The 15142-nt window shown below is 47.5% G+C and overlaps 1 protein-coding gene across 1 annotated transcript in view; it reads left to right on the top strand.

Annotated features, from left to right (window-relative positions):
* ZDHHC12 (zinc finger DHHC-type palmitoyltransferase 12) overlaps positions 1-15142 on the top strand; it is a 706764-nt gene that overhangs the window by 167648 nt on the left and 523974 nt on the right. The gene's annotated exons all lie outside the window — the stretch shown is intronic.

Raw genomic sequence — 15142 nt, 5'->3', positions numbered from 1 at the left:
GTCCCTCCTGCCGACCCCTGGTGGACCTCATTACCACCAGGGCGTGGAAGGAACCGGACACCGTGGAGCCAATTCCTAAGAGGCCCGATAGGATCCTCAGCCCACCGTCCGACTGTGCCCATTGGAGTAAGGGGCCTCCGGTAGATGCCATGTTGACGGTGGCGGCCACCAAGAGGGAACTTGCTCAGGAGAGTCCCTCAGTCCATCCCCCGAGCAAGGAGTCTCGGATGATGGACCGCTTGGGGAAGCGGATGTTTAGTTCAGCGACCTTCTCGGTAAGGCTGAACTACCTGGCACGTCATTAGGATGCAGCGAGATCTCATTAAAGAATACGCTGCTTCTCCCCCAGAGTCCATGTCGGAGGAGGACAGGGTTCTGCACTCCACCCGCATGGCCACTCTTAGATCAGTTACTAATACCTCTATGCGGCTACTCTCCCACGCTACGGAAGGCGCTAGAGCAGGGGCAGGCCTAGTCACTAGGCGTCAGGCCTGGCTCCGTCACTGCGATTTTCTGAGCCCTTCAAAGCGTCTTGCGCCCTTCGATGGTTCTGCCCTCTTTGGCAAAACCGTTCGCGAAACCTTGACCCAGAGCGAGAAGGACGGGAAGACGCTGTCTGCCGTCGGAATCTGCTTCTCTGCACCCCAGAGGCCCTACTCTAGGAACCAAAAGGGTCAGAAGAAGATGTGGTTCGAAGTCGCAGCAGTCCCAGCCTGCTCCGGACAACCAGTCCTTCCGTGGCAGAGGAGGACAGGGAGGACCGCCCTAGAGGCAGAGGGGCTCCCAGAAACTGGGTCCAGAGAACCTTTCTCTGAACGGCCGCAGCAACCCTGAGGGTTGCCCGGCTGCTCCACTCTGGAGGCAGTCGGGGCGTTGGGGCACCTAGCGGCATGGGAGTCCATAACATCAGACCGCTGGGTTCTCCAAATCATATCCAGAGGATACCGCATCCCTTTTCTTCACTTTCCAAAGTTGAACTCCCTCCCAGACGTTCCACCCGGTCAACGGGAGGCCGCTTTGGCAGAAATTGGCCATCTGCTAAAGAAAAGAGCCATCCAGCCCGTCCCCAGACCAGATCGGATCAGGGTTCTACTCCAGGTTCTTTTTAATGCCAAAGAAGACGGGGGAACTAAGACCAATTCTAGACCTTTCTCTCTTGAATCTGGCAGTTCCCAAGGAAAAATTCCGAATGGTCACTCTGCAGTCTATTCTCCCCCTTCTGGGAGAAAATCACTGGATGTGCTCTATAGACCTCAAAGATGCGTACTACCACATCCTGATGGACAGGCGCTCCAGGAGGTTCCTCCGCTTCCGGCTGGGAGCCAGTCACTACCAGTTCCGGGTCCTTCCCTTTGGTCTCACCACAGCCCCCAGGGTGTTCACCAAAGTATTAGCGGTGGTAGCGGCCCACCTGAGGCTTCAGGGGGTGCAGGTCTTTCCCTACCTGGATGACTGGCTTCTTACTGCCCCAACAAGGCATCTACTATTATTGGCACGAGACTCCTTTCTCCATCTTGCTCCCTTTCTGGGCATTACAATAAATACAAAGAAATCCAACCTGGCGCCCACACAGCTCTTAGATTTTATAGGGGCCAGGCTAGACACAAGGAGTTTACGAGCATTCCTCACTGTGGACAGAGTTCAAAATCTGCAGCTCCAGGTGCGGGCCATTCTCCACTCAAGTTCTGTTCCGGCGGAGTTGGTCCTGAGGGCTCTAGGGTCCGTGGCGTCTGCTATAGCACTTCTCCCTCTTGCCAGGCTCAATATGCGCATCCTCCAGTGGACTCTCTTAGTACAGTGGTCATACCTTGCTCTCCCTATGCATCATCCCATTGCGATCAGCAAGGCTTGCAAGCAGTCCCTCCTGTGGTGGCTTCACTCTCCAGATCTCCACGGAGGCCGCCCATTTTGTCCTTCTCCCCCCCTCGCCACGGTGACCACGGACGCCTCCCGCCTCGGGTGTGGGGGGGCATTTTCTGGCGGACCGTCCAAGGCACGTGGAACGATACAGAGACCTCACTGCATATCAACGTTCTAGAGATGAGAGCAGTGCTCTTAGCGTTGCTAGCACTTCAGGACTTTCTTCCCTTGGGAACAATTGCGATTCAATCGGACAACATGTCTGTGGTCTGGTACATCAACAAGCAAGGGGGAACAAGGTCTTACCCCCTTTGTCGAGAAGCCATGAGAGTTTGGGAATGGGCAATCTCCACCAACCGCTTTCTAATAGCAATGCGCATTCCGGGTCAGTCCAACATCCTAGCGGACAAGCTCAGTCGCACCATTCTGACCCCTTACGAGTGGTCTCTCAATTTTCAAGTAGCGGAACGCATATTCGCACGGTGGGGAACTCCTTCATGCGATCTTTTTGCCTCTCCCTCAAACACCAAGTGCGACAGTTTTTTCGCTCTGATACCCCCTCCAGGAGGTTCTCCAAGAGACGTGGTGCATGCTTGGCCACCCGGTCTTCTTTACGCTTATCCACCCTTGCCTCTGATGCTCCAAGTTCTTTAGAAAGCCTCTCGGGTGGGTTGCAGAATGATTCTCATTGCTCCGTTCTGGCCTCGACAGATCTGGTTCCCCTTTCTAAGGTCTCACTCGGTGAATCCTCCTTGGATTCTAGATCCCATTCCGGATCTGATATCCCATCCATCCTGCATACCTCCTCCGAACCTGGGCAACCTGAAGCTGACCGCTTGGCTGCTCCAGTTCCACTCTTGATTAGGACTCCCGGTATTTCGTCACCTGTTAAGGCAATACTGGTGGCAGCTCATAAACCGTCCACTAGGAAAGTCTACCAGCAAGTGGAAACGGTTTCTTTGTGGGCGGCAAGGCCTGAATCCCTTCACGGTTCCTCTCCCTTAGTGCTTGACTTTCTAACCACTCTCTTTAACGATGGTGCCAGCAGTTCCACAGTCAAAGTACAACTGGCGGCAATTTCTCATTATCACATTGGACATGACTCTAATCCTCTTATGTCAGCCAAGTTGTGTAAAATTTTCCTTAAAGGTACTTTTCTTCTCAGGCCCCCTGTAAAACAAGCGGTTCCTCCTTGGGACCTCTCTTTGGTTCTCCAGGCCTTGACTGCCCCCCCCTTTCGAACCAGCGGCTACGGTGGATCTCAAATTCTTGTCTTACAAGACAGCCTTTTTGGTAGCCATTACATCGGCCAAGAGAGTTTCAGAGCTTCAAGCATTATCCGCTAAACCTCCTTACTTGGTATTTCATCCGGACCGTGTTTACCTCAGGACCAACCCGTCCTTTCTTCCTAAAGTTGCTTCTGAAGCAAACATTAATCAGTCCATTAACCTTCCTGTTTTCTTCCCTAAATATGAAAACAAAGGTGAATACAAGCTTCACTCATTAGATGTCCACAGGCAACTTAGATTTTATCTAAACAGAACGGCTGGTCATAGGCAATCCGACCAGTTGTTTATTTCCTTTGCTAAATTTAATTTGGGCAAGCCAATTTCTAAAGTTTCTCTGTCTCGCTGGATTTCACAGTGCATCTTATTGGCTTATCAAGCTTCAGGAAGGCCCGCACTGGAGGGTGTACATGCCCATTCAACCCGGTCAGTATCTACCTCGGCAGCCTTCAAGGCTAGGATTCCTCTAGATGATATTTGTGCAGCAGCCACGTGGGCTTCATCTCATACTTTTATTTCCCACTATAAGTTGGATCTTGCATCTAGGGTAGAGCATCATTTGGCTCCGGTGCTCGAATATCCTTCCATGATGGCCGCCCAAGATTCAGGTAGCTGGGGACTCTGTCCCACAGGTTGCAGACAAATGAATCTCCTACTTCAGATTTAGAAGTTATGTACTCACCATAACGTTCCATCTGAGTAGGTGTATTCATTTGTCTGCAACCCTCCCGTACTCCTTGTCCACTGGCCTTTCAGTTTCCTGCATATTATCTGTTACCCTTTTCAGGGTGTTCTTGCTGTTGGCAAACTCGATCTGAGGTCATGAGGGTAGAGCAGGGCATTATGGGTGAGGGGAGGAGCTGCGAGCTTGGATCTATAGCTGGAAAACCATGCCGGTTCGGATCCGATATCGGATCCATAACCCACAGGTTGCAGACAAATGAATACACCTACTCAGATGGAACGTTATGGTGAGTACATAACTTCTAATTTGCCTTTCCTCCTCTGCCTCTGCTCTCCGAAGTAGTAATAAAGATCAAACAGGACAAGCCAAGGAAGATTTTAATTGCACCAGACTGGCCTCGCCAGCAATGGTACCCACTCTTGCACAGTGTGTCACGCTTGGCTCCATGGCACCTGCCTCAGATTCCTTCCCTGCTGTCTCAGCAGGAGAACCAGATTCTGCACCCTCAGCTGCAAACCCTGAACCTAGCAGCCATGCTAATTACCTAATCTCTCCTTTACCATCCCTCAGTAAATTGGTGATGGATATCATTTTAGAGGCAAGGAGGCCTAGTACTAGAAAATCCTATGCTGCAAAATGAAAAAGATTCTGTGCCTAGAACCAGTCTCAAGGAATGAACGCAACAGTGCCCAATTTACCTCAGATTCTACAATACTTGACTGAGATGCTTCATAAGGGCTTGTCTTTTTCCTCCATCAAAATTCATGCCTCAGCCATTTCAGCTCATTATAGCACAGAGCCTCCCCTCTTCTCTCACCCACTGTTCAAGCAGTTCCTCAGAGGGTCCAAAAATGTAAGGCCACCCAGGAGAGCTCCAACTCCAGCCTGGGATCTTAACTTTGTCTTGGAGAAACTCACTCTTTCTCCTTTTGAGCCAAGTGCTACTGCAGATTTAAAATTTCTATCCTTGAATACAGCTTTCCTTTTAGCAATCATTTCTGCAAGAAGGGTATCTGAATTACAGGCCCTTATGGCAGTGGAACCTTTCATCATCTTTCATGCAAACAGGGTGTCCCTCAGAACCAATCCCTCCTTCAGGCCCAAGGTGGTATCCAGTGTGGCTCTTAATCAGTCCATTCATTTGCCTATCTTCTTTCCTAACCCACAGAACAAAGGGGAACGGATGCTGCACTCTTTAGATGTGCACAGACAGCTTAGATTCTTCTTGGACAGGACTAAACCTCAAAGGAAATCTGAACTGCTGGTGGCAATTGCTGCAGGGACAGAGGGGAAAGCAATTTCAAAACAAACCATTTCAAAGTGAATAGGCCACTGCATTCATTTCTGCTATAAACACTATGGAAAACCTATCTCACAGGGCATCAGACCCCATTCAACCAAGGCTGCATCTACCTCTACAGCCTTTCTCAGGGGCGTCCCTACTAGGGACATCCTAGAAGCTGCTACCTGGAGTTCTGTACATACTTTCACCAAGCATTATCATTTGCCAGTTTTCTCTAAATCCAGAGCTGGTTTTGCCACCGCAGTCTTGCAGGGCCTTATAGCTGGTCCCAATTCTATTTAAATTCCTCCTCCCAACCTTAGCTTTGGGAATCTACCCAAATGTAATGACTGCAACAGTGAAACAGGAAGAACATAGTACAGATGTTCATCGTGTTACCCTGCTGCAGTCATCACACTTGGGTTATACTGCCGTCAGGCGGTCCCACAGTCGGCCAGAGTTCCAAAGTCTTGGTCCGGCGTCGGTTGCTGTCGCTTCCTCCCTGATGTCTGTGCGCCAGGGGTATACAAGAGGCATCTGACGCCATTTTCTTCAGTCTTTCTTGCCGCGCGGTGCCCGAAGCAGAAGCCATTTGCAAGTGCCGGTCAGCCGACACCTGAGATTTCCGAATCAAATTTCAGTCCGAAGTCTTTAATAAAGCTAAGTACCCCGTTGGGGAACCTTTTCTTGCCTCAGTCCGATGTCAGAAAAAGTTAACAATTGCATTTCTGGTGGGAAGCAAATACCTCATAAGGACTTCCATTCTTATTGTATTCCTTGCCTAGGCCCAGACCACGACGTCACAGGTTGTCGGTTTTGTACTAGGTTTAATAAACGAAATATCAAATGCCGTTTTGACTTCGCATGACATTACTTTGGTAGGAAGTTTAATTATATCATGCCGTCAGAGCAGCCGACGACCAGCATGCATAAAAAACGCAAGGATAAGGACAGGCAGCCTAGAACCAAGCCAGACTCCGAGGCCTCTGCTGGGCCTGTCGCCGGTTCTCCGGTTTTCAGTGAGGCGCCTACGCAGCCCCTGACGACCACGGAAATGGAACCCCAGACAGCTTTGGATTCTCAAGCGGAGTGTACTAGGCCATCGCAACCATCTTCATTAGGCCCTTCCAACACCAGAGCAGAAGGTGATCCCGGTGCAGTAGAAATACCTTCGGTTTCAGAAGGTGTCTTCAGACCGACTGCACTCACCATGAAATCTTATGCTAAGCTAAAAACTCCATTAAAACCAAAAAAGACTGTACATCAGTCTCCTGTTCAAGGCCCCATGCCTAAGAAACATGCTTAAGATGGCTGAAGATTTGATTTCCCTAATCAGGGGTTCCCATCCCCCTCCTGATAAAAGGCCAAGACAAGAGGGGGACTATGCTTCCTCTGACCAGGTTTCTATTTCCTCAGATTCTTCTGAGGAACAGGATTACTCTTTTCCCCCTTATGAAGATTCTGATGGTGAAGACTCTATTCCCTCAGCATCTCCCCCTGAAGACTACTCCTTTGGGGAAACTTTACATACCATGAGGGAACATTTCCACTGGGAAGGCCAGGACTACTCTGATTCTAAGAAAAGGCTCCGAGAGTTTCTTTTACTACCCCAGCACAGGCCACTTGCTATCCCTCCAGTTTTAGATATTGTGGATGATGTTTACTTAGAGTCTAGTCTAAATCCAGACTCCCTACCTCCTGCTCCAGCCAAACCAGACAGATACTACAGAGTACCTGACATACCCCGGGTATCACTTCTGTGTCACTGTTAGACAGAGGCACAGTATACTAACCTCGAAAAAGGGCATAGCAAAATTCATTTAAAATGGGTGGCGAAAGCCAAACACACTCTGGCTAGGCTTATAAATGCCCTAGGGCAGATAGCCTAGTATGAACCTATGAACCCAAATTCCTTTATAAAAGCCCTCTGGCTGACCCAGAAACAATTTCCCAGGGTCCCAAAGGGGCTAAAGCTTCTATGGCTAAAAATCCTGTACCCTCTGAAAGGGATTCCAGAGCCCTAGATAGATGGGGAAAGAAGATATACACCTCAGCTACTCTGGCTATGAGAGCATTAAATTGTCAGTTTCACATGCTGAAATATCAGCAATTCCTAATGTCTCAATTAAAACAAAAACTTGAGCACACATTCTGAACAGGCTGAATTCAAGGAAATGCAGGATCTGTTGCATGCAGCTGAACAGGTGGGCAAACATACTTTACAATGTGGATTTGATTCATTGGAAGCTTCCTGTAGAGCAGCTGTTACTGGGTCTGTCATACGCAGACATGCTTGGTTAAAAGAACAAACCCTAGATGATCATGTTAAGGCAAAATTATTGGATGCACCAATGTCTTATTTGGTGTCAAAGCAGAAGAGGTTTTAAAGAAAATGGAAGATAAGGCAAAGTCTATGCAGACGGTCAAGGATTTTTTTACAGGTACAACCCCCTCGTTTCAGCAGAAATTGGGCAACAAAAAACTGGTCCTTTCCAGCTTCTGACAGACCACAGAGGGGCAAATACAGACACCCAAGGGGCAGAGGTCAATCACAACGCCCTTACAAACCTTGCCAATGGGGTGCCACAACCCAGAAAGGAGGTGAAGACAGGCCCCAAGCTAGCAGAAGACAAACACAATGACTCAGTCCTCCAACTACCAAGCAAATCTCTCTTGGCAGCTCCCTTGGGAGGAAAATTAGCACTTTTTGCAGGCAACTGGCACATCATCACAAAAGACAAATGGGTCCTAAACATTGTCTCACAAGGATACAGATTCCACTTTCATTCCTTGCCAAGGATAAAAGGAATGCTAAACCTGCCACCAAATCAATGGGCAGAGGCACAAAAACAAATTACAGCTCTCATGGACATGAGAGCCATTCAGCAGGTACCTACACAGGAGCAAGGACAAGGATTTTACTCAAGACTCTTTCTAGTCCCCAGAAAGGACAAAGCATGGAGACCCATTCTGGATCTTTCAATTCTGAACACCTATCTGCAAGTACCAAAATTCAAGATGCTAACACTACAGCAGCTTCTTCCCATACTGGGCAAGAAGGCTTGGCTAGTAACGGATCTCAAGGAGGCATACCTACATGTCCCTATCAGACAAAAGTGCAGAAGATACCTCCGCTTCATTGCAGGTTCAACCCATTATCAATTCTCTGCACTGCCCTTTGGCTTATCTACTGCGCCCAGGGTCTTCACAAAATGCCTGGCACCAGTAATTGCAAACTGCAGACAAAGAGGAATTCAGATATACCCATACCTGGACGACTGCCTTATTCAAGCAGAAAGCAAGGACATTCTTTTAAAACATCTGGCATTTGTCAAACACCTTCTAAGTTGCCTAGGGTACACAGTAAACGAAAAGAAATCAAAACTAGTGCCCTCACAAAACATAATATTCCTGGGTGCCAGCTTGAATACAATGGCCCAGATGGCTTATCTCATGCCAGACAAGCAACAACAGCTGACTCAATACTTCAAAATAATGGTAACAAAGACCCAACTCCCTGCAAGAAAAATTCTGCAGGCCTTGGGATTCATGGCATCTTGCATACTACTAATACCATTTGTAAAACTGCATATGAGGAAATTACAATGGTACCTGAAAAGCGTATGGACTCAGCACAGCCACAGCTTGGAAACAATGATACCACTCATTCCCTGCCTTCAACAGGAGTTTCTGTGATGGTCACAGGCATGTCACCTCAACAAGGGTCAGCCTTTCACATTACCCACAGCCAGGCAAACTATGACAACAGATGCATCGGACTATGCCTGGGGAGCACACATGGCAGGACTGTGCATTCAGGGCAAATGGACTACAGATCAAAGGCATCTGCATATCAGTCAAAAGGAAATGCTAGCAGTACAGAATGCCCTAACAGCTTTCAAGAACCTCTTACACCCAGGACAACTAATAATAAAGATGGAGAATACCACAGTAATGTGGTACATCAACAAGCAAGGGGGCACACATTCCTACCCTCTATGCAGCAAGCAATGACCTTGTGGAACACAGCACTGTCTTACCAAGTTCAACTACAAGCACAATTCCTGCCAGGAAAGAAAAACACATTGGCAGACGACCTAAGCAGAAACATCATGGATCCCCACGAGTGGAAACTGGATCCACAAGTATTTGCAATGATAACTCAAAAATGGGGACACCCAGACATAGATCTGTTTGCCAACCCCCAAAACTACCAACTTCAAAAATTTTGTACAAGGACATTCCACCCACAAGCTTGGAAAGTGGACGCTCTCTCATTCAGTTGGAAAACATTAACAGTGTATGCCTTTCCTCAACTGCCGATTCTAACAAAGGTGCTGCTGAAAGTCAGATTAGAGAGGCCACAAATGATACTCATTGCACCAGACTGGTCACGCCAGCACTGGTATCCAATTCTAAAGAACATGGCCCACGGCCCACCATGGATTTTACCACAAATTTCTCACCTGCTCACCCAGCTAGACAATCAAATTCTACACAGCCAGCTCAAGACTTTAAACCTGGCTGCATGGCAAATTATCTAAACAATCAACCAACACCTCTATCCAAAGCTGTTATGGATGTCATTCTTTAGGCCAGGCGGCCCAGCACCAGGAAAACCTATTCAGACAAATGGAAAAGATTTTGCACCTGGAACCAGGCTAAAGGCCAAAATCCCCTTGATCCAAACATTCCTCAGATTCTACAATATTTAACTGAGATGTTGCAAAAAGGACTTTCCTTTTTATCTATTAAGATCCACGCCTCAGCAATTTCAGCTCATTACAACACGGATCCTCCTTTATTTTCACATCCACTCCTAAGACAGTACCTCAGAAGGGGCTAAGAACATAAGACCGCCCGGGAGAGCACCAACACCTACTTGGGATCTCAACTTTTTTTCTGGAAAAACTTACACTGCCGCCCTTTGAACCAGCTTTCTCAGCTGATTTAAAGTTTCTTTCATGGAAAACTGCCCTGCTGCTAGCAATAACTTCAGCTAGAAGAGTCTCAGAGCTACAGCCACTAATGGCAGTGGAGCCTTTCCTCATTTTTCATCAAGACAGAGTCTCTCTGCGAACTAACCCTTCCTTTATGCCAAAGGTGGTATCCAGTGTGGCCCTAAACCAAACCATTCATTTGCCCACCTTTTTTCCAAATCCCCAGAAAAAAGGAGAGAGACTCCTGCACTCTTTGGACATTCAGACAATTACGTTACTACTTGGATAAAACTAAGGCTTTCAGAAACTCTGACCAGCTCTTTGTAGCCTATGCTGCAGGATCACAAGGAAAAGCTATCTCAAACCAGACCATTTCAAAATGGATAGGACATTGCATATGTTTCTGCTACACGCATCATGGGAAACCGGTACCTGCTAGCATTGAGCCCCACTCCACCAGGGCTACAGCTACATCAGCAGCCTTTCTCAGGGGGGTGCCAGCCAAGGATATTCTGGAAGCTGCAACTTGAGTTCAGTGCACACCTTCACCAAACACTATCACTTACCTCTATATTCTAAGACTAGAGCTGGTTTTGCCACTGCAGTTTTGCAGGGCCTACTAGCTTCTTCTAATCCTGTTTAACTCCACCACCCATCCTTAGCTTTGGGATTCAACCCAAGTGTGATGACTGCAGCAGGGTAACACTATGAACATAGTACAGATGTCCTTCATGGATGCATCTGCAGTCATAACAACTGGGTTGTCCTGTCGTCAGGCAGCCCTTCGGTCGGCCGGATTCCAAAGTCCGGGTCCGGCTTCGGCTGATGTCGCACTTCACCCGACGTCATCTCTGTTGGTCTTCGGGTATAAAGGCATCAGCCGACGCCATTTTCCTCAGTCTTTCTTGCCGCGTGGCGCCCGAAGCAGAAGCTGTTCGCAAGTGCCGGTCGGTCAGATCTAGAGATTACTACTTCCGAATACTACTTCGAAGACTTCTAAAAGCTAAGTACCCCGTTGGGGACTCTTTCTTGCCTCAGCCGATGTCAGAAAAAGTCAATAACTGTTTAACTTGTGGGAAACAAATACCTCATAAAGATTTCCACTCTTACTGTTTGCCTTGTTTAGGCCCAGACCACGACGTAGCAGCCTGTTCAGCCTGTGCCTCATTCAACGGACGAACGCTTAGGCGTCGGTCGGAGTTTGCTGAACAGTTTTTCGGCGCAGATTTTGCGTACATTATGCCGTCGGATCCGCGGACTACCCAGATTGTTGAAAGCAAAGAAAAGACCGACACTCGCGGTCCGCGGTTTCGGCGAAACCATGGTTAAGCAAATCATGAGTGTCTCGGTTTCGGCCGAAACCGAGAAAACTGATCAAAGCACAGCTGAATCAATGACTACTACTGAGGCTCCTGCTACCTTACTTGAAACGGCCTCAGAAATCTTACCTACAGTGGTTACTAGTGACTTATCAGACACCATCCCTTTGGATGTCTCTACCCCAGCACGTGGTGCTGCTAGGCCTCCTGCAGCCATGGCCTTTGCCAGGGCTAAAGCAGCCAAATCTACTAAATCAGTGCCTGTTAAGCCCCCCTTAACTAGGCCCACTTCTAGTTCACAAATGCTTACTCTGGCAGAGGATTTAATATCCTTAATTAGGGGATCTCAATCTCACCCAGACAGGGCCTCTCAGCCCCCAGAAAAAAGACCTAGAGCAGAGCTCCCCGAGCCTGTGTCCTCTGATGATTCCGCGGAGGACTCTGATATTACAGACCAGCCAGAGGCTCATTTCTCCAATTATGAAGACTCAGATGCTGAAGAATCCATTCCAGCTGCTTCTCCACCAGAAGAATTCTCCTTTGGGGAAACCTTACATGCCATGCGAGAACAATTCCAATGGCAGGAACAGGATTTCTCAGATTCCAGAAAAAGACTTAGGACTTTTCTGCACCTACCACAACACAGGCCTTTAGCTATACCTCCTGTCCTCTCTGTTGTGGACGATGCATTTAATGATGTCTGCACTGCACCAGATTCCTTACCTCCAGCCCCTGTCAAACCAGACAGATTTTACAGGGTTCCAGACACTCATCACCACTTATACAAGGCCCCACTTGCAGACCCGAAACCATATCCCAGGGGCCTAAGGCAGCAGCCTCGACCACAGCAAAAACCCTATTCCTTCTCAAAGGGAAGCCAGGTCTTTAGACAGATGGGGCAAAAGGTTTACACCTCCGCTACTCTCTCAGCTAGAGCTTTAAATTGTCAGTTTCACATGATACAATACCAAGAGTTTATGCTTGATCAGTTAACTAAAAGCTATCCTTTGATGACTCTATAGATAAGAAATATATATTAGAAATGGTAAATAACATACAACAGGTTAGTAACCATTCCTTAAAATGTGGCTATGATGCACTGGAGGCTTCATTTAGATCAGCCATGACTGGCACAGTGATAAGAAGACATGCATGGCTGAAGGAACAGGTCTTACGGATCATGTTAAAGCTAAGTTATTAGATGCACCTATGGATAAGGCCAGTTTGTTTGGTACACCTGCCCAGCAGGTAATGAAGAAAATGGAAGAAAAGGCAAAATCTGTGCAAACGGTTAAAGATTTCTTGCAGGTTCAACCCCCAAGGTTTAGCAGGAACTGGCCTGCCAAAAATTGGTCCTTTCCTGACTCCACAAGATCCCAAAGGGGCAGGAATAGACGTCCCAGAGGCAGAAAACAATCCAGAGGGGGTGCCTACAGAGGACGACAGTGGCAAGGTAATAACAGAGGCACAGACACAGCCACTGCCACTACAACAGCACAGTGACTTGATTCTAACTCCGCCTACCAGGGAACAAATAGCAGCACCACTAGGCGGAAAATTAACCTTATTTTCGAAAAAACTGGCACTATATCACAAAAGACAAGTGGATTCTGCAAACCATAGACCAAGGATACCGGTTCCACTTCCACACTTTACCAGTCAAAAGAGGAATGCCAAACCTGCCTCCAAATCAAAAAACAGAAGCTCTACAGCAGATAATGCAACTAACAAAGATGAGAGCTGTGGAAAGAGTGCCAATAACAGAACAAGGCAAAGGATTCTACTCCAGACTATTCCTAATTCCAAGAAAGGAAAAAAGCTGGAGACCTATTCTCGACCTGTCCATCTTAAATACATACATCATTGTCCCAAAATTCAAAATGCTGACCCTCCAGCAACTTCTTCCCATGCTGGGCAAGGAGTGCTGGCTGGTAACTCTAGATCTCAAGGAGGCATACCTGCACATCCCCATACGACCAATTTGCAGAAGATACCTCAGATTTCTTGCAGGATCAGAGCACTATCAATTCTCAGCATTGCCCTTTGGCTTATCTACTGCGCCCAGAGTATTCACAAAATGCCTGGCATCAGTAATCGCCCACTGCAGACTACAGGGAATCCAAATTTATCCATACCTGGACGACTGTCTGCTACAGGGGGACAACAAAAGCAAGCTGACAACAGATTTACAAAGGGTCATTTACTTGCTACAAGCACTGGGATACACAGTCAATTTACAAAAGTCAAGGCTGATACCATCCCAAACAAGGACATTCTTGGGCGCGGAATTGGACACAGTAAAATAAATGGCATTCCTAACTGCAGAAAAACAAAAAGAACTCCCTCTTTACTTCTTGGCACTAACAAAACAGAACAAGCTAACAGCAAGAAATTTTCTACAGGCCTTGAGCTTCATGGCATCCTGCATAATCTTGGTTCCACATGCCAGACTACATATGAGAAAACTACAGTGGTACCTAAAGAATTTATGGTCCCAACACAGGCACAGCCTAGAAGCAGAAATTCCTCTAATCCCATGCCTAAAACAGGAGTTCCTATGGTGGGCTCAAGCATGCCAGTCAAATCCAGGCCTACCCTTTCACAACTATCAAGCAAGCCAAACCATCACAACAGACGCCTCAGACCTAGGATGGGGGGCTCACATGCTGGACAAATGCGTACAAGGATTGTGGACACAGGACCAGCTCCATTTGCACATCAACCTAAAAGAAATGCTGGCAGTAAAGCTGGCAATCCAAAATTCAGACCATTCCTCAAAGCAGGACATTTGATGATAAGGACAGACAACACCACAGTCATGTTGTACATCAACAAACAGGAGGCACTCATTCATACCCCCTATGCAGAATGACTTTGGACCTTTGGAACCTGGCGCTCAGCTACAACATCCAGTTACAGGCAATATTCGTACCAGGAAAGGAGAATACTCTAGCAGACATGTTAAGCAGAACCACCTCGGATGCTCACGAATGGATGCTACACCCGGACATCTTCAAGGCCATCTCAAAGAAATGGGGAATGCCACAGATAGATCTATTCGCTTCCCCTCTCAATCACCAGCTCAAAAAATTCTGCACAAGGACATTCCACCCACTTGCATGGAAAGTGGACTCGCTCTCCTTCAGCTGGAAAGGTCTGACAGCATATGCATTCCCACCTCTTCCCTTGATACACAAGGTATTACTAAAAATCAAGGAGGAACGTCCAAGGATAACCCTGATAGCTCCAAACTGGCCAAGACAACACTGGTACCCATTGCTGAGGAGCATGTCTCGGGACAAAATGTGGCCAATACCCCTGATGCCTTTGATGTTAACCCAGAACAACTACAGCATCATGCATCCAAACCTAAAAACTTTGCAACTGACTGCATGGAACATCACATAGCAGCCACTAATCCAGAGCTTTCCCAAAGGGTTAAAGACATTATCCTTGAAGCCCGCAGACCTTCAACAAGAAGGAACTATGCAGGAAAATGGAAAAGGTTTGTCATTTGGAGTGCTGAAAGAGGAAAAGATGTGTCCAATATAGACATTGCTAACATTCTGGAGTATTTGGCAGAGCTTCTACATACAGGCCTGTCCTATTCCTCCATCAAGATACATGCATCAGCTATTTCAGCAGAATACAGCTTTGATCCACCTGTCTTTTCACATCCTTTACTCAGGCAGTTCCTCAGAGGGATCAAGAATGTAAAACCTCCTAGCAAACCACCATTGCCAGCTTGGGATTTGAACTTTGTGCTGGAA

Source organism: Protopterus annectens, chromosome 16.part0 (assembly GCF_019279795.1).
Source record: "Protopterus annectens isolate FY-2018-M chromosome 16.part0, PAN1.0, whole genome shotgun sequence".
Lineage (NCBI taxonomy): Eukaryota > Metazoa > Chordata > Ceratodontiformes > Protopteridae > Protopterus > Protopterus annectens.
The sequence above is the reverse complement of the archived record's forward strand: the minus strand, read 5'-3'. Positions and strand labels throughout refer to the sequence as shown.